The 24,629-nt window shown below is 41.1% G+C and overlaps 1 long non-coding RNA gene across 1 annotated transcript; it reads left to right on the top strand.

Annotated features, from left to right (window-relative positions):
- Positions 1-3,983: 3,983 nt before the first annotated feature.
- LOC144381878 (uncharacterized) lies at positions 3,984-20,354 on the top strand. The gene is made up of 3 exons (XR_013447973.1): positions 3,984-4,367; positions 16,726-16,866; positions 19,931-20,354. It is a non-coding gene; the product is annotated as an uncharacterized LOC144381878 (long non-coding RNA).
- The last annotated feature ends 4,275 nt before the right edge of the window (positions 20,355-24,629 follow it).

Raw genomic sequence — 24,629 nt, 5'->3', positions numbered from 1 at the left:
TGAAGAATTATTGTTGAGTGTTAGCGGGTAGATGAGGGGTCTTAGCTGAGGGAATCACCTCTCTTGTGCTATGGTCTGGATTTTTCTTCTTCAGGGTTCCACTAATTGTCTTCTGTCTGCTCGCTCTGCAATATCCCAATGCTCAGGTCTGCTTATGCATTTATTTAACGTTTGAATTTTATTCTTTATTGCTTTATTGCTTTCTTCACCTGCCGACGTGCTCTGGAAGCTTGGGCTGCTCTTCCACTCATTATCCTAGGTAGATTTGTCTTCTGTCTGTTGGCAAGGCACGGCAGGTCTGCTCCCCAACCTGGGCGGGGGTCCATGTTTGGACTACGGGCTGGTGTTCCTGCAAACTTCCTATGTTGAAATCCTACCCCCCCCCCCACCCGCCCTCACTGAGATGATGGTATTAGGACGTGGGGCCTTTGGGAGGTAATTAGGATTAGATGAAGTCATAAGGGTGAAGACTTCATGATGAGATTAGTGTCCCTGTAGGAGTCAGGAGGAGCTTGCTTCCTTACCCTGCTCTCCGTGGTGCAAAGATACAAGGAGAAGTCAGCAATCTACAACCCAGAAGAGCGCTCTGACCAGTACCTGACTATGCTGTCACCCTGGTATCAAACTCCTAGCACCAGAACTGTGAGAAATATATTTCTGTTGTTCATAAACCACTCAGGCTATGGTCTTCTGTTATAAGCAACCTCCTTCAGACAGCAATCTCATTTAGTGTCCTGGCTACAGGTCTGGTGGGAGGGCAGGAGAGATCTTTATTTGGCTGCCTTTGACATGAAGAGTTATTTCCTGATTGGAGTCTGAGCTGAGAACAGGTTTTCCCCCCAAGAAAGGCAGAAAGGAAAAAGGACACTTCCTGTGTCACACCACTGAACAGCAGCTGCTCCTGCTTCTCCAATCCAAGGCGCGTGTCTGTTGGAACATCTCATGCGCTATGTCATGTGGTTTTGCAAACTCAGTTAAGTTTTGTCACTGGCAAGTTATGCACTCCTTTCCAGATCCGGGAGAGGGAGGAGCCATTCATTCAATTGACCACAGGGTCCAGGCCGTAACCAGGGTCCTAAGTTATCTTTCAACATACACATAGTTTGCATATGGAATGTGCAGGAATGTTCCAGAAGTCCAAAAAGAAATTTGTACACTCCCCTTTTCCTTGAATCATTATTCTATCTTTTTGCTACTTCACTCTTAATAAAGACATGGGCCCAGAGAAATATTTCTCTACTTCAAGAAAAATAACAGCAAGTACAAAGATCAAGAAATGAGAACCCACACTGAACAAGAAAATTCATTTCTTGTGTTTCACCTTTACTCTCACGCTACTGCCACACTCACGCTTCTGACACTAGAGGTGTGGATTTCCCCCCCCCCAAATACCAAGTAATTGTCTATGAAACCAGCTGCGTGTCCTACAAGTCAATTCAATTCTGACACTAACTGGAGGTAAGGCGGACCGAATGGGTGAAGGGCTCAGTCCCAAGAGACTGCCCCCTGCTTCAGACGCTAATCACCAGGTGGTAGGTCCTCAGGTGACCTACAACTTCTGTTAAACTTGGCTACTCATCAGAGGTTCCCATGAGCCTCCCCTTGGATTTGATTGTTTGCAGAACAGCTCACAAAACTCAGGGAAACACATTTACCATTTATTCTACTGTATAAGGTATGATAAAGGATACAGATGAAAAGCCACATGAAGGGAGACATAAGGTTAGGTCTGGAAGGGTCCCAAGCATGTGAGCTTCTGTCCTCATGCAGTTGGGGTGTGTCACCCTATAAGCGTGTAGATGTGTTTACCAACCAGGAAGCTCTTTAAATCCCATACTTTGGCATTTTTATAGGGGGTTCACTGTGTAGACATAATGGATCATTAACCCCTTTTTGAGCCCTCTCCTCTCTCTGGAGAGTGGGGGCAGGGCTGAAAGTTCCAAGCTTCTAATCATGGCTTGGTCATTCTGGTGACCAGCCCCCATCCCAGAGCCCACTGAGGGTCACCTCACTGGAACAAAAGACATTATTATCACCCAGGAAATTACAACGAATTTAGGAGCTCTGTGTCAGGAACTGGGGTCAAGGGCCAAATATTAGAATAAAAGATGCTCCTAGTTCTCTCTGACTTAGGAAATTGCAAAGGTTTTAGGAGCTCTGTGCCAGGAAACAGAGTCGGAGACCAATATATCTGTATCTTTATCTCTATATTTCTATATTTACTTTGTATTATTTCATAGGCTCTCAGCCTCAAGATCAGGGAAATGATTGGGAATGGTGGGGACCGTGGCACCCTGGGGTACTCACTAGCCAGTTCCAGCTGGTCATTGTCATACAAGGAATGTGTGATTTCCCTATTTTTAAATTTTGGCTGAAATTCTGTAAGAACACTGGGTAGTCCAAACTAAATATGTCCGCAGGCCAGATCTAGCTTTCAGGCTACACGTTTGGAACCTGAGATGGGAAACAAGAATGGCTGGGAAGCACAGTTAGCCAGGCTTGTAAAGTAAGCTGTAGGTCACTGACCTCACTTCGCAATTGTTTCCTGAGAGACGAGCCAGAACCTCTCAGCATCCTGCGCACCGAAATTCATCTGAGTTACTTCTTTTTCTTGAAGAATAGATCACGCATACTATGAAAAGCAATGTGTGCAGTTTTCATCATCCCCTGGTTTTAGCAGACAGAAAGGAACTGTATTCTCTCCTTTTGTCCAGGAAGAAAAAGATTCAGAGAACAGTTTTCCTTGGTCCAAATTAGAATTTCTAATTTGGAAGTAGCCAGGTGATGATGGGTGGATTGTATTCACTGGTGCTTTTTCCCCTTGCATCTGGAGGAGACAGGGCAAAAGTAGAAGAGTGCCTACCTGGTGAAAGAAAATGATGGGATGAAAATGGAAGAGTTATTCAGACGAGATCGGGCGCGTTCAGGGTGGTATGGCCGTAGACAAGAGTTATTCAATCATAGGATATTTGCAAATATCCACGAGGCTGGTATCATGTAGTCAAAACATCTGGATGAGTCACTGAAACTGTTAGCCTCTGGATATCTGCCTGGCAGATGAGTACCAGGAGGGTGTTCTTTCCCCTTACAGATTCAATGCCTTTCCCTTCCTTTCTTGATTCTTTTGCCCAACAGAGGAATCCAGAGTCACTCAATTTAGAATTCCTGTACTATCAATAAGTCACCCATGATGGCTAGTCTATCCCTATCATAGCCCCAGGGTTCCAGACCATTCTTACTGGTCCTCTCTATATATTTTTAAGATTTTATTTATTTATTTGACAGAGAGAGAGAGCACAAGCAGGGGGAACAGCAGAGGGAGAAGGAGAAGCAGGCTCCCCGCTGAGCAGGGAGCCCGATGTGGGGCTCGATCCCAGGACCCCGGGATCATGACCTGAGTCAAAGGCAGATGCTTAACTGACTGAGCTACCCAGGCGCCCACTGGTCCTCTATATTAAGTAACATCCTAGGGGCTCGGGGAGTGCACGTGTAACACTCATGCTGTCGAATGGTAACTGAATAGGTTACACACTGAGGAAGCTGGCACCTTGCTTGCAATGGCCCTATCAATGAACAATGTCCAAGGTTACATTAGAAAGATAATCCAGGTTAAATAATGAAGAGGGAAGTGGATATGAGTAAACACAACCAACGTCTGACTTAGCAAGCAGGAAAAGACAACTTAATTATTCTCAAATGCATAAAAATAATGCTAATGGGTACATCAAACTAGGCCAACAAAACATGTGATCTGACAGTGTTTTAATTAATGGATACAATTTTTAATTAGACTGTCAATTATCTGTAGGCAAATGAGTGTGGGGAAATTACTTGTTTTCTTTAGTCTCCTAAATTTGTATTCTTGGAGTCATATTTGAGTCATCCCTATCTCTAAAAATATCAAGATTCCAAAGCCTGCTTGTTGTTACCTTCTTAGGCTTTTCAAATCTACCCTTCCCTCATTCTCTCAGCTAACATCCTAGTGCAGTGCTCCCCAAATTTCAATTATACTGACAAATCTTCTGGGGATTTTGTTAAAATATATATTCTAGTGCAGATCCTGTTGGTCCAGAGGCCACACTTTGAGTAGCAAGGCCCTAGCCTATGCTCTCCTCCCTATCCTACCCTAAATTCTAACCACCCGACACTCTACCCTCTACCCGCAAACCTTACTGGCCCTGCAGGTAAGCATCTCTCTCCCAGGCCCTCCTGTATCTCATTGGCAGAGAAATGTTTCTACAGTACAGTGGTGGTTTCAAAAAAGGGATCAACCAACCTCCCTGAAACAGAAAGCGATGCAGAGCACTCCAACAGCTTCAGGAGAAGTATTGACTAGTTGACGCTTCTGGAACAGCTCCACTGAGCAGGTAAACATGCAAGCTCCTCCTAATCTCCCCGTTGTCTGTGCAGTCTTTTTCTAGTTGTGATCTCTGCTGCAGTATCACAACCAGTCCTAAAGTGTGCTCTGCTGCCACTTTAAAACCCTTACCTGAGGGGCGCCTGGGTGGCTCAGTCGGTTGGGCGGCTGCCTTCGGCTCAGGTCATGATCCCAGGGTCCTGGGATCGAGCCCCGCATCGGGCTCCCTGCTCCGCAGGAAGCCTGCTTCTCCCTCTCCCACTCCACTTGCTTGTGTTCCCTCTCTCGCTGTGTCTCTCTCTGTCAAATAAATAAAATCTTTTAAAAAAACAAACAAAAAAAAACAATAAAACCCTTACCTGAGAGGGGCCCAAAGCTCCCCAACCATTATTTTTCGGTTTTACTTAGCAAAAAAAGGAAGTAGTGATTGAGATTCTAAAGTACGTTATGGGAATCAGATTCAAGTATCTGATCTTAAGGCAATACACTCCAGCCCCAAAGCCCAGTATAATTTACATAGAAGACATCTGAGTTTCCTTTTCAACTCCAACATCCATTATGATGAGCATCATCTTATTTCTAGTGTCTTAGGAGCTGTTTCCCCAGTGACTGGGCCCAGATAAAAATCTGTCAGACACACTACATTCTCCCACTAAGTTCTGCTTTCCATTTGGTGGGGCGGGGGGAGGCAGGGCACATTTCATGGTCATGGCCAAATGGTAGACACAACAAATGATCTCATCCTTCCTGAGCCAGCTTTGCCATCATGGAAGTATTTTGTGATCCAGGTGAGACCTACCTTTCCATATACAGAAAATGGTTCGTCCACATATAAAAAATGGCCATAACAATTATTTAACCATAAAATCTCCATAACATATCTAAAACATACATTAACAAACATTAATTAGGGCCAATTTATCTACCAGACACAACAGACACAATGTCTAAGGCCCATGATACTTTTAGGGGACTGTGAAAATGTTTTAATTTTAATTTCTTTTAAAATAGGAAGAAAAAATAACTACAATAATATGAATGTAATAATAAATTCAGTCTGGACTACATTAATCTTCATACTAATGTAGTCATAAAATATATGTTTTTATATTTTTTATAAAGGAAGGGACCCACAAAGACAACAGTGCCAAGGGCCCATGAAAGTCACATTGTAGTCCTGACTGTAATAAGGCGGTCATTCTCTCTGAATTTATCCAAAGCCCTGTGGCTGACTGTCAAGGTCTTCCAAACCTGTCTGGGTCTCACTCCACACGGACAGATTATTACTAACTTTCTTCTGCGTGGACCCTCCGTGCTAGCCAACCTGGTCCTTTCCCAAGTATTATTTGGGTGAGAGCCCCAGGTCAAATGTTCTTTTGGTAATGCATCTTTATTCATCTCTTCTTCCATATCTGGAAAGCTCTCCACGCTACTAGTCTAGAACCTACCCATTTTAATCCCAGCATTTGTCATGAACCTTCCCTGACTGCCACCACCTGCATTGATCTAGGTTCTAACCAACAGCACAGTGAATTTACCGTACATACTAGAATAACAGGCAACCCCAGATGGGAAGCAAGCACTCATTTTCCCAATGGGAAACTGCCCCCACCAGAGGAAAAAGAGATTTGGCCAATTTAAGTTCATAAGCTTTTGGTGATGTAGATGAAATAGTCAAATGTCTATTTAACCATGTTTAAAGTATTCATTTAAACACACAGAAGTTTTTAAAACAGCTTTTTATGTAAAATCGTATCTTGATTTGGAAATATTCTCTTTTGGTCTTATCTCACATTTCATGAGACAGTTTTATTTAGAATTTCATTGCAACTGAAGTTCTTAGTCATCACTCGGGCTACATTTTGAGTCATTAATTGCAGTGTCCAGATGATATCATCTTGACTTCCAGCTAAGTCTTTATTTCCAAATAAGTCCTTTTTGAGATCTTTTATGGGGCTATTGCTAGAAAATATATCCCAAGCTACAGGTAGCTATTCACATAATAGTAGGACTGCTTGCTTACATTTGCAATTTCCTCAATATAATCACTGAGTTGCTTTTAAAAAAACGATCTTATTTTAAACTAGCTTCTTTATAATAAACCGCCAACATTTACAACTGAGAGGAATAATTATTACGTCTTTATTAAATTTCTGCATTTTAAAATAGCTTCACCAATTGATATCTGTAAATTTCAAGCTAGTATTGATTGAAGTGGTTCCAGGTTAATATATTGTTCCCCATTAATACTTGCTGTTCAGAATAAAATCTCTATACCCATGACAGAGACGTACAAGGGTTAGAATTTAAGACCACTCACTTACCCCCTGGTTGAAACATAGTTTGGGGAATAAAATTTGGTCTTTTGAGCCTGTATATAGGTCTTAACATCTAACTGTTTGGCATGATTTGCTAACTGTTTCAGATGTGTCAATCTTTTTCTTCCACCCTCAAATAGATTGTTTTTATTTTCTACTTTTTGTGATGGAAATTCTTAAACATATACAAACATAGAGACACTGTCTTAATAAATCAGACATACTATAACCCATCTTCAACAATAATCAATATACGCCCAAACTTACTTCACCTATAACCACACCCAGTCCCCCCCACCCTGATTATTTTAAGGCAAATTCCAGACATTATATCACTTCATCTGTTAATATCTCAATGCTCCCCCAACACAACAACATTTCTAAACTTGAAAAAAATTAACAATAATCCCTTAATATAACCAAACATCCAGTGTTCACATTTTTATTTTACATACTGTTTTTACATTTTGTTTATTTCACTCTGGATCAAAGTAATGTCCATACATTGTGATTGTTTGATTTGTTTCATCTCTTAACCTATAGATTCTTCTAACATCCCCCTTTTATTTTTTCTTCTTGCAATTCTCTGTAGAAGTAACTTGAGTTGTTTGACTTGAACTTTCCCACAGTCTGAATTTTGTTACTGCATCCCTGTGGTGTTATTAAACACATTTCTCTATGCCTTGTATTTCCCGTAAATGTGTAGTCAGTTCAGGAGACTTAATCAGGTTTAGCCTCAATTATTGTTACTTTGGCAAAACTACACCATAGGTGGTACTGTGCATTTCTCCTGGGAGGTATGTAATGTCTGGTTTTCTCTTTTTTTGTGATGTTATCAACCCTTAATGATCATTAATCGTCTAGTAATTCAGATGGTAGTATTTTAACTCTATTACTCATTCTTTTTTTTTTTTTTAAGATTTATTTATTTATTTGAGAGAGAGAGCGCGCGCGCAAGCAGGGGGGTGGATAGAGGGAGAAGGAGAGAAGCAGACTTACCTCACCACTGAGTGCAGAGCCCAATGGGGCTCCATCTCAGAACCCTGGGATCATGACCTGATACGAAACCAAGAGTCAGACGCTCAGCCGACTGAGCCAAGCAGGTGCCCGTATCACTCATTCTTTATTTATTAGCTGCAACTTTTCAATAAAGAGTAACTTCCCATATCAACTACTTGGTCATTTTTTTGCTTAGTAAAGGCAGGATAAACATTTGACTTTTTATTTGCCAGTTTAAAAAATAATGAAGTAGTTCTCTAGCAGCTCCAAAGGAATCCAGTTAGTTGAGTTGATGTTTTTTAAGTATTGTAATGACCTTGTGGATTTAAACATATCTGAGGGTTTTAACTTATTATTGATGCTTAATTTGCTACATCTTTGACTGGAGCTTTCGTATGACGTTTGTTTTTTTTAAAACAACCCTAGTAGTCTTTAGAACTACCTTGCTTTATGGCATGACAAAATGCAGTAGGCTCATTTTGTATATGGAAGTGTACATGTTTCTGGTTAGAATTCGCAATTTTTCCAAGGCTTCACAGTCAGAGTGCTAGGGTATCCATTGGCAATGAGTTAATCACTAGGCCTTTTCAATGGACAGACCTAAGAAACATACATTTCTTTTAGGTCAATTTTATTGAGGTGTAATTAATATACAATAAAATTCACACGTTTTAAATATACAGCTGAAGACTTTTGACAAAGTTTACGTCTATGCAAGTATCACTCCAATCAAGATGTAGAAAATTTCCATCATTCTAAAAAATTCCTTTGTTGCTGTCTTCCCTCTTTCTCTCAGGCAATCACTGATCTGATTTATAGCACTATACATTGGTTTTGACTCTTATAGAAGTTCATATAAATGCAGGCAGGCAGTATGTACTCTTTTGAGTACATTCTCTTGTTCTGCATATTTTTGAGATTCATCCTTGATGTTGTGTATATCAATAATGCATTTATTTTTACTGCCAAGTAGTTCTCCAATGTATATCTGTACTGTAATTTGGTTATCTATTCACCCATTGATGGTTATGATGGTTATGTTTGATTTGTTTCCAGTGTGGGACTATTATGAATAAAGCTATGCATACAAATCTATTGCTGAGCATATATTTTTGTTTCTCTTTGATAAATACCTAGAAATACAATTGCTGAATCATTTGGTAAATGTATAAAGTTTAACTTCCTAAGAAACTGTTGAAATGCTTTCCAAAGTAGTGTTATCTAACACTCCCAATAAAAAAATTTATGAGCCATTCAGTTGCTCCTTATCTCGGCCAACATTTGATATTATCAGAAGTTTTCATTTTAGCTATTATACTCAGCATGAAGAAAATTTCACTGTGGTTTTAATTTTCATTTCTTTTATGAACACTTTAACGTGCTATTTGGCCACATATATGTTTGTGTCCATATGTGATGTGTCTGTTTAAGGTCTGTGATGCTTTTTTAAAAATTGATGAACTAATTTGTTAATTTTTTAATAATGTGCCAGTACTAGGAGTTACAGGGAATAGAAAAAAGTTAATTTATGTAAATCATTAGATTGCATCATTTCCCTACTTAAAACTGACCAATTTCTTATCACATTAGAATAAAAATCAGACAACAAACACCTGGAAAAAAGAAATCTATTTTTAAAATTACAATTGTTTTGACTTGACCATTTTTTAGTTGGGTGCTTGTCTCTTATGATTGAGTTGTGAAAGTTTTTTATATATTCTGAACACAAATCATTTGTCAGATACAAGTATTGTGAATATTTTCTCCCAGTCTGTGGCTTATTTTTTCATTTTTTTATTTTCTTAATGACACTTTGGAAAAGAAAGTTTCAATTTCAATGAATGTAAATTTATTATTTTTTTCTTTTATACATAATGCTTTTGTGTTCTATCTAAAAACATTTTCCCTATCTCAAGTTCACACAGATTTTTATCTTATGTTTTCTTCTAGAATTTGTATAGATTCATTCTCATGCTTCGATGTAGGATCCATTTTGAATAAATTTGTGTGTATGGTGTGATGTACAGAGAGACGGTAATTTTTTCCTTATGGATATCCAGTTATTCCAGCAGCATTTATTAAAGAGACTATCTTTGGGCACCTGGGTGGCTCAGTCATTAAGCGTCTGCCTTCGGCTCAGGTCATGATCCCAGGGTCCTGGGATCGAGCCCCACATCGGGCTCCCTGCTCGGCGGGAAGCCTGCTTCTTCTCCCTCTCCCACTCCCCCTGCTTGTGTTCCTGCTCTCGCTATCTCTCTCTCTGTCAAATAAATAAATAAAATCTTAAAGAGACTATCTTTTCTGCCATTGAATTACATTAATCCTTTTATCAAAAATCAATCAACCATAGGAATTTCTATTTTGTTTCATTGATTTATTTGTCTTTACATATCTTTACACTGATAACTGAGGTTTCACAGTGGGTGTTGAAATCATTCTGAATAACTTCTCCGTATCAGGGTTCAATTATATAGAACCATTTGAAGATTATATATAATTAAAAAGGGATTTATGACAGGGATTTGATTGTGTGCAATTGGGCTAACTGGTTAAACAATCTCTGTAAGACTAGATATCAGACACTGGAGCTTGGAGTCCATGGGACAGGTAGGCAGGAAAGGAAAATAGATGTAAAGCTGGAATCCATGAGTTTTAGTTGGAACTCTAAGTCAGTTTTACTACCTACAATCTTCATAGATGTGGCCCATGACTCAGAGAAGCCTCAGGAGGACCCAGGAGAAGGTGCAGGCCTGGCTGTTGCCCAAGCCAGCCATACAATCCAGCAGATAAACAACAGTGCCTGTGTGCTACGGAAGAACGCCTGCCCCAGCCTTCTGACACGCCTGAAGCTTCGCGTCCTCTCCAAGTCCTACATACAAAAAATTTCCCTTGAGGCCTTGGAAACATACAAAGAAGAAAATTCTGAGAAATGTAGTTCAGCCTAGCCAAGTTGACACATTACAAAGCCACCACATCATCCAACTTTGTTATCTTCCAAACTTTTTTGGTCTATTTTAGATCCTTTGCGTTTTCATGTAAATTTTAGAATAAGCTTGTCATTACCTTAAAAAACAAAACTGCTGGTTTTGGAATCACATCAACTTTATAGAACAATTTAGGGACACTGGACCTCCTTCTAATCCACAGATATGTCCTTCAATTTATTTAGATCTTCCTTAATTTTTCTCAACAATATTTAGTAGTTTTCAGTGTAAAGAGTTTCCACATCTTTCAAGAAATGTATCCCTATGTAATTTATGATCTGAAGCTATTGTAAAGCTTGTAAGTAATATAAAGTTCATTTTCTTTTTTTTTTTAAGATTTTATTTATTTATTTATTTATTTATTTGACAGAGAGGGCGAGAGAACACAAGCAGGGGGAACGTTAGAGAGAGAGGGAGAAGCAGGCTCCCCGCCAAGCAGGCAATCCCAGGATGCTGGGATCGTGACCTGAGCCGAAGGCAGACACTTAACCATCTGAGCCACCCAGGCTCCCCTAAAGTTCATTTTCTAATTATTTGTTGCTAGCACATACATATCCAATCGACCTTGTATCCTAAGACATTGATAAATTCACATATTAATTCTTGTATATTTTTTTTTATAGCTTGCTTAGGATTTTCTATGTCAAGTCATTTTGTCTGTGAATAGAGAATTTTATTTCTTCTTTTCCAAGTCTCCTTTCTTTTCTTTTCTTTCTTTCTTTCTTTCTTTCTTTCTTTTCTTTCTTTCAAGTAGGCTCCACACCCAAGTTGGGGCTTGAACTCAAGACCCTGAGATCAGGAGTCACACGCTCTACCGACTGAGCCAGATAGGCACCTCAAATTTTTTATTTCTTGCCTTATGTTTCTGGCTAGAACCTTCCATTCTATGTTGACTAGAAATGGTAAGAATGGATAGCTTTTGCCTTGCTTCCAATCTTAGAAGGAAAACATTTACTCTTTCATCATTAAGTATATTGTTAGCTGTAGGTTTTGTAAATAATCCAATTATTGGAGTTAGGGATTTGTCTTCAATTTTTAATTTGTTGACAGATTTTGTCACAAATGAGTATTTTTTTCAAGTTTTTTTTTTTAAAGATTTTATTTATTTATTTGAGAGGCAGAGAGAGAGAGAGCGAGAGCTCAGGAGCAGGGGGGAGGGGCAAAGGGAGAGAGAATCCCCACTGAGCAGGGAGCTGGATGCAAGGCTTGACCCCAGGACCTTGAGATCATGACCTGAGCCAAAGGCAGACATTTAACTGACTGAGCCACCCAGGTGCCCCTTCAATAGTTTTTATTCATCTCTAAAATGGTTATATGATTTTTCTCCTTTATTCTATTAATTTCATAAATTACATTGATTGATGCTTAGATATCAACTCAATCTTGCAATTTTGGGATAAATCCCACTTGATCATGATATAATATTCTTTTTACATATTGCTGGATTTTACTTGCTAATTTTTTAAAACGATTTTATTTATTTATTTGTCAGAGAGAGTGAGCGCACAAGCAGGGGGAGTGGCAGGCAGAGGGAGAAGCAGGCTCCCCCCCAACCTTCCCCACTGAGCAAGGAGCCCCATAACGGAACTCCATCCCAGGACCCTGGGATCATGACATGAGCTGAAGGCAGATGCTTAACCAACTGAGCCACCCAGGCACCCCTACTTTCTAATTTTTTTTTAGCATTTTTACACGTATAGTGATTAGGGGGTCAGTAATTTTCTTATAATGTCTTTGTCAGATTTTGATAAGAGTTATATTGGTCTAAAAATGAGATAGATGCATTAATTTCTATCTTCTAAATGAATTTTTTTATCTTGCTATTATTTTTTCCATAAATGTTTGATAGAATTTACCCATGAAATCATTGGGTTTTGGAGCATTCTTTATGGGAAGATTTTAAAATGTTGTGTTTAATTAACACATACAGGGCTATTCAAATTTCCTTTTTTCTTCTTGTTCAGTTTTCGTAAGTTGAGCTTTTCAAGAAACTTGTCTATTTCAATTAAGTTATTAAATTTCTTGATGTAAAGTTTTTGCTAATATTCCCTTATTATCCTTTTGATGTTTGTAGGAACTATAAAGATAATTCCCTTTTTCATTCCTGATATTAATAATTTTTATTTTCTCTTTTTTTCTCACTAGGGGCTTATCAATTTTATTAATCTTTTCAAATAACCAACTTTAAGGTTTTAAAATTTTTGTTTTTTGTTTTCTTTTTTTCTTTTAAAAATTTTATTTATTTATCTGAGAGAGAGAGAGACCACGAGCTGGGGGGAGAGGCAGACTCCCCACTGAGCAGGGAGACTGATGCGGGACCTGATCCCAGGACCCTGGGACCATGACTTTACCCAAAGGCAGACGCTTAGCCAACTGAGCCACCCAGCACCCTTGTGTTTGTTTTCTTTCACTGATTTCTCTTCTTCGCTTAAACCTTTGCATTGAAGGGACCCTTGGGTGGCTCAGTTGGTTAAGCATCTGACTCTTGATTTCGCCTCAGGTCATGATCTCAGGGTCGTGAGACAGTCCTGGGTAGGGCTCTGCACTTAGTACAGAGTCTGCTTAAGATTCTCTCCCTCTCCATCTGTTCACATGTGTGTGCATGGGTGCCCCCTCTTTTCTCTCTCTCTCTAAAAAAAAAAAAAAAATCCCTAATACAAGGCCATGTGGCTAAAAAAAAAAACCTTTGCATCAAAAACTACTAAACATTGGTGAGAAAAAAAAGAACTATCCAGGGCTGTAGACTTATAAAGAGCACCTTTCTTTCCTTCTTTTCTCTTTCTACATGTTTAATTAATTTTTTTCCTAGTTTACCAAGATGGAAATTTAATTAATTGATTTTAAACTTTCTTCCTTGGTAATATCGGCATTTAAAACTTCAGTCTCTAGGAACTGCTTTAGCTGCATCCTACAAATCTTGAGATATTGTTTTTAATTATCATTCAGTTGAAAATATTTTCTAATATTCCCTTGTCACTTTTTCTTTGATGCAAGAATTATTTAGAAATCTCTAATTTATGTACATTGGGGGATTTTCTAGAGATCTTATTATTGATTCTAATTTAATTCTGTTGTTGACAGAGAGCTTTATATACTCTATAACGTTTCATTCTTTTGAAATCTAATACACTTACTTTTTAGTCCAGCATATAATCTAGTCTCTTTAGGTGACCTTAGATATGATCTCTGTCACCTCAGTGAGGTGAGGACACCTCATTCTTCTTGGACTCTACCTTGTTGTACCGTGATCAGGACATTTTCCCTCAGCAGAGCTCGGACAACCATATGGCTTGCTTGGTGAACCTCCCTGTTTTTCAGGACTCTCAGGCTTACATGGCTTCTTATCTAATGCCAGAAAACATCTGCTTCTTATATTTTGTCCAGTTTTATGATTGTTTATGGTGGAAGGGTTAGTGTAGTTCCAGTTTCTCCCATCAGAGCCAGAAACAGAAATCTCTTTGTTTATTTACTTTGTTTTTGTTTCCTTTGCCTTTCTTTGTAGGTGTTACCTATGGGGCCTATTTCTCTGTTGCGTTTTAGTCTTTATTTATAGAATGATTTTTTCCTCATATTTCTAATTCTTTCCTATGTTAAGTCGCCATTATTTTTCTTTTTTTTTTAGAGGGGGTCAGGAGCAGAGGGAAAGGGAGAGAGAGAGAATCTTAAGCAGGCTTCACACCCAGTGCAGAGCCCAATGTGGGGTTTGAGCTCACAACCCTGGGATCATGACCTGAGCTGAAATCAAGAGTTGGACACCCTACCGACTGAGCCACCCAGGCGCCCCGAGTCACCATTATTTTCAAATAGTCCTTTTCTCTAGTCACCTCATGGTTGAGATTTTCTGGTTTCCTCTTTCAGAACTTCTGTTATTTTCTTACTGTACTTTAGCTCATTTTTTAAAAAAACATTTTCTTTATTTATTCATGGGAAACAGAGAGAGAGAGAGAGAGGCAGAGGCAGAGGGAGAGGGAGAAGTGGGCTCCCTCATGGGGCTTGATCCCAGCACCTGGGATCACGACCTGAGCCAAAGGCAGATGCTTAACCGACTGAGCCACCCAGGCACCCTACTTTAGCTCATTTTTAAATATCAGTTTTCACCTATTTTGTGGCCATGTGTTCCTGGCATGATTCCATGGTCTATGAGGATATTATTCTGCTCCTTACTCTCTTTTTTTCTTTTAGTAATTTTCTATAGGATTCTACCGTGACTTTTTTCTGTTTGTAACTTTTTAAGTGAAATAAATGTCCTTTGTGTTTAGAAAAAGAAGGATGGCCAGAACAGCTTTCCTAATTTCAGGGCTCTAGAACCATCCTGTTGTTTTCACAGTGATAAGAAACTCTGTGTGTGTGTGTGTGTGTGTGTGTCCTCAAACTTTCTGAGACCTACTCATATCTGGGCTGCTTCCTTCCCTACTAATATCGGGACCTTATTTTTCCCTTTGCCCCCAGTGTCCTAGACCTGCTCAGCTTGGATTCAATGTCCAGCAGTTTCACTTAACTGCAAGGCTTTGCCTTGGAAGGGAGCTCCTGTCTGTTAGTTTTGAGGGTTTTCAGGGCCCCAGGTGGCTCCCGGGGCTGTCAAGATCTCTTACTTCACCATCTCCCTGCATGCACACCCACAGTGGATCTTGCAGGACCGCCTTCCAGTTGCGGCCGCTGTTCTCAGACTGACCCACTGTGCTTCCTTGTGAGTGCATGTTTGTTTGTTTTTAAGATTTTTAAGATTTTATTTATTTATTTGCCAGAGAGAGAGCACACAAGCAGGGGGAGAAGCAGGCTCCCCGCTGAGCAAGGAGCCCGATGTGGGTCTCGATCCCAGGACCCTGGGATCATGACCTGAGCCAAAGGCAGACACTTAACCGACTGAGCCACCCAGGCATCCCATGTTTGTGATTTAGGGGTTGTCTGAAGCCCAGTTCCCTTACCTCTGCTTCATCCCATGCAGTTCCTTATCCCACTTGGGTAGTTTGTCTTCATCCACATGTGCTTGGGTCTTGTGAGGGTACTTGCCATGCGGTTTTATTGTAGATGTTGCCTCTCTGTGTTTGGTTATGGTAGTCTAACTGCTCTGTTTATCTGAGAGATTCAGGGAAATTCATTAAACCATGCTGCTCCCTCCATCTACCCAGAATTCTCTGCCTCCATCTAGATTCTGAGCAGGAAACGGGTTATATATTTCTTTCATAACCACCATGCCATTTTGCTACATGCCATTCACAGAGGAGATCATCAATACTTGCTGACTGATGAAAGTTTATGTATTTAAAAAAAAGAAAGAAAGAAAGAAAAAAAAAGTTTATTTATTAGTCTTCTATTGTTATGTAACAAATTATCATAAACTTAGTGGCTTCACATCACACGTATTATAATCTTAGACGTTTGGGCCTAGTTTGACTGGGTTCTCTTTTTTCAGGGTTTTTACCACACTGCAATTCATGTGTCAGCCAGGGCAGTGAGCTCTTGAGAGGCTTGAGTGGGAAAAGATCCCCTGCCAAGCGCCCTCAAGTTGTTGGCCGAGTTCATTTGTAGGCCTGAGGTCCCCGTTTCCTCCCTGACTGTCAGGTAGAGCTGTGCTCAGCTCCTAGAGGCCACCCCCACTGCCTTTCCACATAGCTCTCTCCATCCTGGGGGCTTAGTAAAGCCAGCAATAGAGAGACAGTCCCCGATGTATGCTGGCAAGGCTGACAATATACGTATCAAAGCATAGTCACAGAAGTGACTTCACATCAACTGTGTCATAGCCCTATTGGCTAGAAGCAAGTCATACATTTCTCCCAAACTCAGGGAGAGATGATTGCACAGGGTATAAACATGGAGCCACACGAAGATCTGTCTACCACAGTTTATATCTGCCTTAAAACCTGGTTTATCCTCTTTGTTTCTTAAGACGAACAGCTTTATATTAATAGACTGTCAATGGCGAGTTTAACTCAATTCCAGGGCAAATGGCTATAAATTCAAATATAATAATGGATTATCCAGTTCAAATATAAAAATCTGACATCAGGAACTTGAAAATCCTACTACAACTAAACCTTTTTTTTCTTTTTCTTTTTTTTTTAAGTAGTCTCCAATGCAGAGCTTGAACCCATGACCCTGAAATCAAGACCTGAGCTGAGATCAAGAGTCAGTTGCTTAACCGACTGAAACACCTAGCTATTTTTAATGCTCTAATTCCCTGTCCTTCACTGCGAAATTTCCTCTGGGCGTAAGTATTTCTACTATTCCCAATCTCACAGAGAAAGTATAAAAAGAGCCTTGTTAGTGTCCTTAGGGAAAATAAGATTTCATATACGTCTAATGCATTTTTACCTTATTTTATGGCACCTGTGCTTGTACATACTTCTGGAGTCCTTCAGAGAGCTCATGTTTAAGAATGACATAGCACCAAAAGCGATTGTTTCAATACTCCAATAAACCAGACTACCCAAGTAACCATGTGGAGGAAAATCAAAAGACATGTGTATTTTAGAAACTACAATTTTTGGTGCAGATGATGAAGGAAATAATCTTATCCCCCATGCCAGACCATTGTAAGACTTCCATGAACGAATTCATTATCCGAACACAAAGTGGCACTGTTCCTTATGTCTACTTTTGTTCTAATAAATAAGAGTATCCATCATTTTCATCTCTGTCTCCTCACATGCTCATTCTGTCTTCTCTGTTCTTGATCTCATCATTTTTTACTGAGCATGAAAAGGGTAGGAAAAACTGCCTCTATCTGATGAAGATACACGATCATTTTTTAGTAAGGTTGTATATGCTTGGAAGCATTCAGCTATGGACATGAGGGATTCTTCTCATCTGCTTCAGTGCATCTGAAACACTGAACAGCTCCTCGCCTGATGGATGGCACATGAACGCTGTTTGCTATGGTGAAGCCCTTTCCTCCTGGCAACAAGGTTGGGGGGGCGAGTAGGAGGCTCAGGAATACAACACACAATGTGTGGGTACAAACTGTGCAGGGCAGTCTGCCCTGTGAATTTCTGATTCCCCTCCTCGTGGGAACAGCAGTAATAATAACCAGAGTTAACACTGATTGAATGATGAATACCACGAATGATATACAAAATACTTAGTAACAGAAACAGTGTAAGTATCAACCAGTCAGCATGAATGCTGGTTATCACAGCATCCATTCTGATGAATCCATGCCCTCCCCATTCCAGTTGTTAAGTGTGTTGACGACTGGCTATTTGGACGTTTGAGGACTGCCAATGGAAACCCTGCTTCACCTTATGTCGGGCACTGTGCCAAGCACCTTAAGGACCTTTGTTCATTGACTCCTCCCAGCCACCCTGCAAGATGGACACTCTTGTTATTCTAATTTGACAAATGGGAAAACTGAAGCTTAAAGAGATTGAATGACTCATTCCATATCACACAGCCAAGAGGCAGGGGGACTGAACTTGTACCCTGCTCTGCTGACCCAGGAGTCTGAGCTGTTAAGTTCCACTTTCTACTAACTCTTAGGAAGCCACATCCTACAGCTTTTTTCTGTCCTTACAAGGAATGTACACTTTATGAACATGAAAGCTGAACTTTATTACCCTGGCCTTGGTGACAAGCCCTTGGCCAATCCATTAATAAAAGCAATGCGAACAGCATAATGAAAATGACAGAATGAAGAATAAGCCCCAAGACTAAGCCTATGCTCCAGAAATAATTCTGGAGTTGACCCAAGGTTCTTCCTTAAAGGACCATGGAAGCCCAAAGTCCAGACTGGCCTTCCAGCCTGCGGGGGCATTTTTCAGGTAATCGTCACAGATCCTAACTCCACATTCCTCTAGCAATTAAAAGAACTCTGTCTGGTTGTGGCTTTTGAAGCTGGGTTGATTTAGAGCAAAGCAAACAACTGGATTCCAGAGATGGGCCACGTTGATCTTATGTCATTGTCTTTCTTGACTACATGGCTGGCTGGTTGGTTGACTTTTTTTCAACCTCAGCCAGCAGCACCCCACATCATCACTTTCTGTGAGCCATTCTTGATCGGGACACATTACATTTTCAGAAAACTGGTTTTTCAGCTGTGACACACAACACTAATGAAATCCTCATGCTCAGCACACTGTCGTGAGCTGTCTTCACGTTATGTGCTCAGATGTCACCCTCATCTCTTTCTTTCCCATTCAAGAATGCATTATGGAAATGCAAAAAGTGAGAGTAATGTTAGAAGAGGTATCCATTTGGACAACTTTCTTAAAATCTCTGGGCCTCAGTTTCCACATCTGTAAAATGTAATTGGAAATATATGTTTTGGGTGTGGGTGAGGTCAAGGCATGGAAGAAGGTATGACTGGTCAGAGCAAATCTTTATCTCAACTTTTCCACAACACTCACAGACAGACAAGATCAGATTCTTGAATTGCAAAGAGTGAGTGACTTACAATAAAATACCAGCATTTGTATCATCAATGTCATTATTACTATTATTATAACTATTATCAACAATGACAATGATGAAGTAACGGGGGCTATGTATTGAATGTTTATTACACGCCAAGCATGGTGCAAAATGAGATGTATCTCATATCTCATTCATTTCTCAAAACAACCTTATGAAATTAAACTTTATGTGGGTATGTTTCACCACTGCTCTGGCCTAGAGGAATAGATCAGTGGGGCCTGGGATAGAGGAACCAGATCTAGAGGGTCCATGTAGAGACTCAGAGTCCTCCAGGGTCCTCCAGACAGCATGAGCATCCTCTGTTGCTGGCACCAAGAGGCTGTGTGGGTCCTTAATGCCACGGAGCCTCCAGCCCCGTTCCAGCGAGACATACTGCCTGTGCTGAGTAGCTGCACGAGCCAGCCAGGAAAGACAGCCCAGCCTCAGGGCCAGCAAGGAGGCTACTGCTCAATCATCATGCAGCAGAAGTGAAGCCTAGCTGGCCCCAGCGTAGGCAGTGTTGCTGGGATGTATTCCACATGAACCGTAACACTCATGAGCTCCCCCATGATTGATGGAGGTTGGGGTCGTAGACACCAGGAGGATTAGGAGAGGTGTGGGCACATCTGATGGGCCCGCACATCTTCCTTAGAGCAGGGCGGTGGTAACATATACCCACATTCACTCCTAGGGTTGTTTTGAGGAATGGATGAGCTATGAGATGTAGGCTATTGTGCACAGTCCCTGGGACATCATAATCAGTACCACAAACAACAAATACCAACTGCTATTCTTAGTAAGTAATAATAACATAACAATAATGTAAACAGCATGCAAACGTTCTTACTTTATTAGTAGTAACACACGGCCAACTCTCCTCACAGATGACCATGACAAGACCACGTCACCATGTCTCGTCTAAGAAGCCCTGCTCCAGTCAACACAGGGCACATGTGACTTCAGAATCCGAGTGGATTTTTCTGGCCTGGGTAATGGTCGGTCTTGGACGGCATGACCGGGTGCTGTCTCAGAGGAGTCGCTCCTGTCTCTAGCAACAGCCAGCTGGGGACACACTGATCAACTGGCTCTGGGAAAAGCAGCCAAGGGTGCCTGGGTGGCTCAGTCGGTTAAGCGTCTGCCATCAGCTCAGGTCATGATCCCAGGGTCCTGGGATCGAGCTCTGCGTTGGGCGTCGGGCTTCCTGCTCCGAGGGAAGCCTGCTTCTCCCTCTGCCTGCAGCTCCCCCTGCTTGTGCTCTCTCTCTCTCTGTCAAATAAATAAATAAAATCTTAAAAAGAAAAAAAAAGGAAAAGCAGCCAAACACCATCCAACACAGCCATGAAACATTCTATCTCATCAATGCCCAGCCCTGATAGTGACAGTGCCATGTTGGTTCTGAATGTTCATGCTTTCAAGGTCATTCCAGCCAGAATAAAACTTTTCAAATCAGCAGTACCTCACGGTTTTTGTTCTGTTTTGTTGTTTTGTTTTGTTTTCAGTGTGTCCAGACCTCTTGATAATACATGACCACTTTACTTTTCTTTCCACAATCATGTTAAATCATGCAGAGATTGAATTCATTTACTCACATTTTCAGGCCATGGTGAACTTGTTTCCTTACCCTAGGTGTGGAGTCTTTGGGTCCTGGAGCTAGGGAAGAGCTGCGAGCCCATTAATCTGGTGCCATCTAGAACTGTTGGCAAAGATGGGGATGTTATATATCTGTACTGTCTAGTGCGGTAACCCCTAGACCCGGGAGACTCTTGAGCCCTTCCAATGTGGCTGGTGTGAGTGAGAAATGAATTCTCAATCTTATTTAATTGTAATTAATTTTTTAAAATTTATTTGTCAGAGAGAGAGAGAACACAAGCAGGGGGAGCAGCAGGCAGAGGGAGAAGCAGGCTCCCCACTGAGCAAGGAGCACAATGCAGGACTCAAACCCAGGACCCTGGATTCATGACCTGAGCCGAAGGCAGACACCCAACGAACTGAGCCACCCAGGGATCTGTAATTGTAATTAATTTAAATGTAAATAGCCCTATGTGGCTAGTGCTACTTATTGGGTAGTGAAGATCTAGCCCAATCCCTTCATTTCACTGAGTCCCAGAATCGTATTGGTGACCTGCCCAGGACCTCACAGCTGGGTAGAAGCACAGCAAAGCACAGAAAACATTGGTCACTGCCTTAGTCCATTCAGGTTGCTATCAGAAAATACCATACACTGGGTGGCCTATAAACAACAGAAATTGATTTCTCACTGTTCTGGAGTCTGGAAAAATCTGACGCCGGCATGGTTGGGCTCTGGGGAAGACCGGCTTCCTGGTTCATAGACAGCAGCTTATTCACTGTGTTCTCACATGGAAGAAGCCAGGAGCCCTCTGGGGTCTCTTTTACAAAAGCACTCATCCCATTTATAATCCCGTAGAGGGCCCCACCTCTATGACCTAATCATCTCCCAAAGACCCCACTTCCTAATACCATCACACTGAGGACTAGGTGTCAACATATGAATGCAGGAGGAGGGTGCAAACATTCAGTCAATAGCAACTGCCATCTCAGTGTTTTCTCCAGCACATCATGTTCCACTTATTCATCCCCAGGCAGAAATATCATTCCACCTACACACTTAGGTTATTGGGAGGGAGGAAAAGAAAGAGGGGAGATGGGCAGATGCAAACTGTTTTTGTTGTCTCAGTACACAATCATGCAAACTCTGAGGAGAGAGGAAGAATAAAAAACAGAGTTAGCATCCAAAAAATAGAGTTAGTATCCAAAATATTTAAAGAACTGATACAACTCACCCCCCCTAAATAATCCAATTAAAAAATGGGCAGAAGACATGCACAGACATTTCTCCAAAGACATCCAGATGGCCAACAGACACATGAAAAGAAGCTCCACATCACTCATCATCAGGGAAATGTAAATCAAAACTATAATAAGATATCACCTCACACCTGTCAGAATGGTTACAATGAACAACACAAGACACAACAAGCGTTGGAGAGGATGTGGAGAAAAAGGAACCCTAGTGCACTGTTGGTGGGAATGCAGACTGATACAGCCACTGTGGAAAACAGTATGGAGGTTCCTCACAAAGTTAACACTAAAACTACCCTATGATCCAGCAATCACACTACTGGGCATTTACCCAAAAAATACAAAAACACTAATTCAAAGGGATACATGCACCCCTATGTTTATTGCAGCATTATTTACAATAGCCAAACTATGGAAGCAGCCCAAGTGTCCATCAATAGATGAATGGATAAAGAAAATGTGGTGCACATATATACAATGGAATATCATTCAGCCATAAAAAAAGAATGAAATCCTGCCATTTGCAACAACATGGATGGATCTAGAGAGTATAATGTTGAGCAAAATAAATCAGTCAGAGAAAGACAAATACCATATGATCTCACTTATATATGGAATTTAAGAAACAAAACAAATGAGCAAAGGAGAAAAAAAGAGAGACAAACCAAGAAACAGACTCTTAAGTATAGAGAACAAACTGATGGTTACCAGAGGGGAGGTGGTTGGAGGGATGGGGGAAATAGGGGATGGCGATCAAAGAGTACACTTATCATGATGAAAAATAAAATAAAATGATAAAAAAGTATCAAACACCTAGTAATCTAATAAAAGATTTATAAGACCTCCGCAATGAAAACCACAACACATTGTGGATGGGAAGTAATTAAAACCTAAATAAGTGGAGGGACAGACTATGTTTATGGACTAAATAACTCAGTTTAATAAAGATGTCAATTCTCTGCTAAAAACAAAACAAAACAAAAAAGAAAGCCCACACACACCCACTCTGTTTGAAATACTAAGAAAGACATAGAGGAGTCAAAGAGATGGGAGCTAGAGATGGGGTGGTGAAGTGTCTTTTGTGATTAGCACACTGTAATTAAACAACGACAATTCACATTGGCTTTTTACCTTTTTTACAGTTCTCTTTTTATAGGATAAACCCATACAGTGAAACATGAAGCAGCTGTTGAGGACCCACCGTGTAGAAGGCCCAGTGTTAAATGCTATAGGGGGTTTCAAAAAAGCGTAAAATAGAGTCCCTCCCATCAGAGAACAGGGCATCTGGTTGTGAAGACATGCCATCGTAATGGAGGAAAGATAATTTTCCCTCTACGTTCCTGAGCTCTTAGTGGATACGCCCATAATAAAAGACGGATTAACAAGAGAAAAACAATCCAAAGTTTGTTAATATGTGTGCCTTATGTATACATGTGGATATCTCCGGGAAAATTGAGTAACTCCCCGGGTGGCTTCATTAAAACTCAGATTAAAGCAGCTTAGTAGGGAAGGGGAGGAGGACATAGGCCTTTCAGGGGAGAGTCAATGATTTTTAGACAAGATGAATGGGCCCTGAGAACAGATGGGAGATAGGACAGTTTCTGACTGTGTGGAGTCAACATCAACATCTAGTCTCTTCCTCTGAAACAGGACTCAGCCCTACCTGGGGATGACACTGCCGCGGAGGGGATCTATGCCAACTGGGTTCCTCTCAGGGAATGTGTCTTAGGCTGATGAGGGGAGTTCAGAGAAAGCCTCTCCCTGCATTTGCTATTTTTCAAGTGCCTACAGTTCAAAATAACCAATATTTCAAAGGGTGGCGTGTTCTGCTACCCCTCATCACTGAAGCGGGGGGAAAAAGCAAGAAAATCATATCAGATCCTACATAATTGCCATACGTCTTCTGGAGAGTGGCCTCTGGGCAGGCCAGAGAGCCGGCGACTGATGGATGATCCCTGCTTCGGAGAGTGCACTCCACCCTTGTGCTTCCTTCATAAGTGTCTCTCATTTCCGTTTAAGGATATAAGCAGCGTCCTGTCTTCACCTATGACTTGCTCAGGGAAGCCAGGAGTCCACGGCCAGGAAGGGGGCACGGCATAGCAGATGTGGTCCGCTCAGCTGTGCCGCCCTCTGCAAGTACCTTTGCCTCTTGGGACCCCATTTTCCCAGCTGTCGGAAAATCACTGCAACTGGACAGGTCGTTACCAGGATTTACCAGCCCATACACTGATTCACTCACACCGCATCCCATTTCCACCTGCAGGCTGTGAGCTCCACCAATATTTGAGACTTGCTGCTGCCCGCTTACCCCAACATCTGTTCTGCAATTCTTTGGGTATTGAATTCTGACTCCGGTATCGGGTCCTCGTTTGTCTCCTGCCAGCTCAAGCTTGGCTTATCTTTCTGGCTTTTCCTTCCCTCATGAAGGAAAGACAGATCGGGGGCAGGATAACATGACAAAATGAGTGTTAGTGACACAGTCTTGGCACAAAGTCAGCATTTAATAAGAAGAATCGGAAGCGGAATTTCTGCTTTCGTTTATGAAGCTCTTATTATGCGCCAGCGTTGGTCTAAGTGATTTACGTGTATTAACTCATTTAAGTTTCCCGAGGCAAAATTCAAGTGCAAGGATGTATTAGGAGCGGTGCTCCCTTAGCCCATAGAGGAGTAGGGGCAGCAGGACGGAAAAGAAGGGTAGGTGCCATTTCTGGAACAATCCTGCCGGCCTGATCCCACGCGGGAGCACTGCAGCGTGAATTACGC

This window comes from Halichoerus grypus, chromosome 1 (genome assembly GCF_964656455.1).
Source record: "Halichoerus grypus chromosome 1, mHalGry1.hap1.1, whole genome shotgun sequence".
Taxonomy (NCBI): Eukaryota; Metazoa; Chordata; class Mammalia; order Carnivora; family Phocidae; genus Halichoerus; species Halichoerus grypus.
Note: the sequence above shows the minus strand (reverse complement) of the source record. Positions and strands in the feature narration are given on the sequence as shown.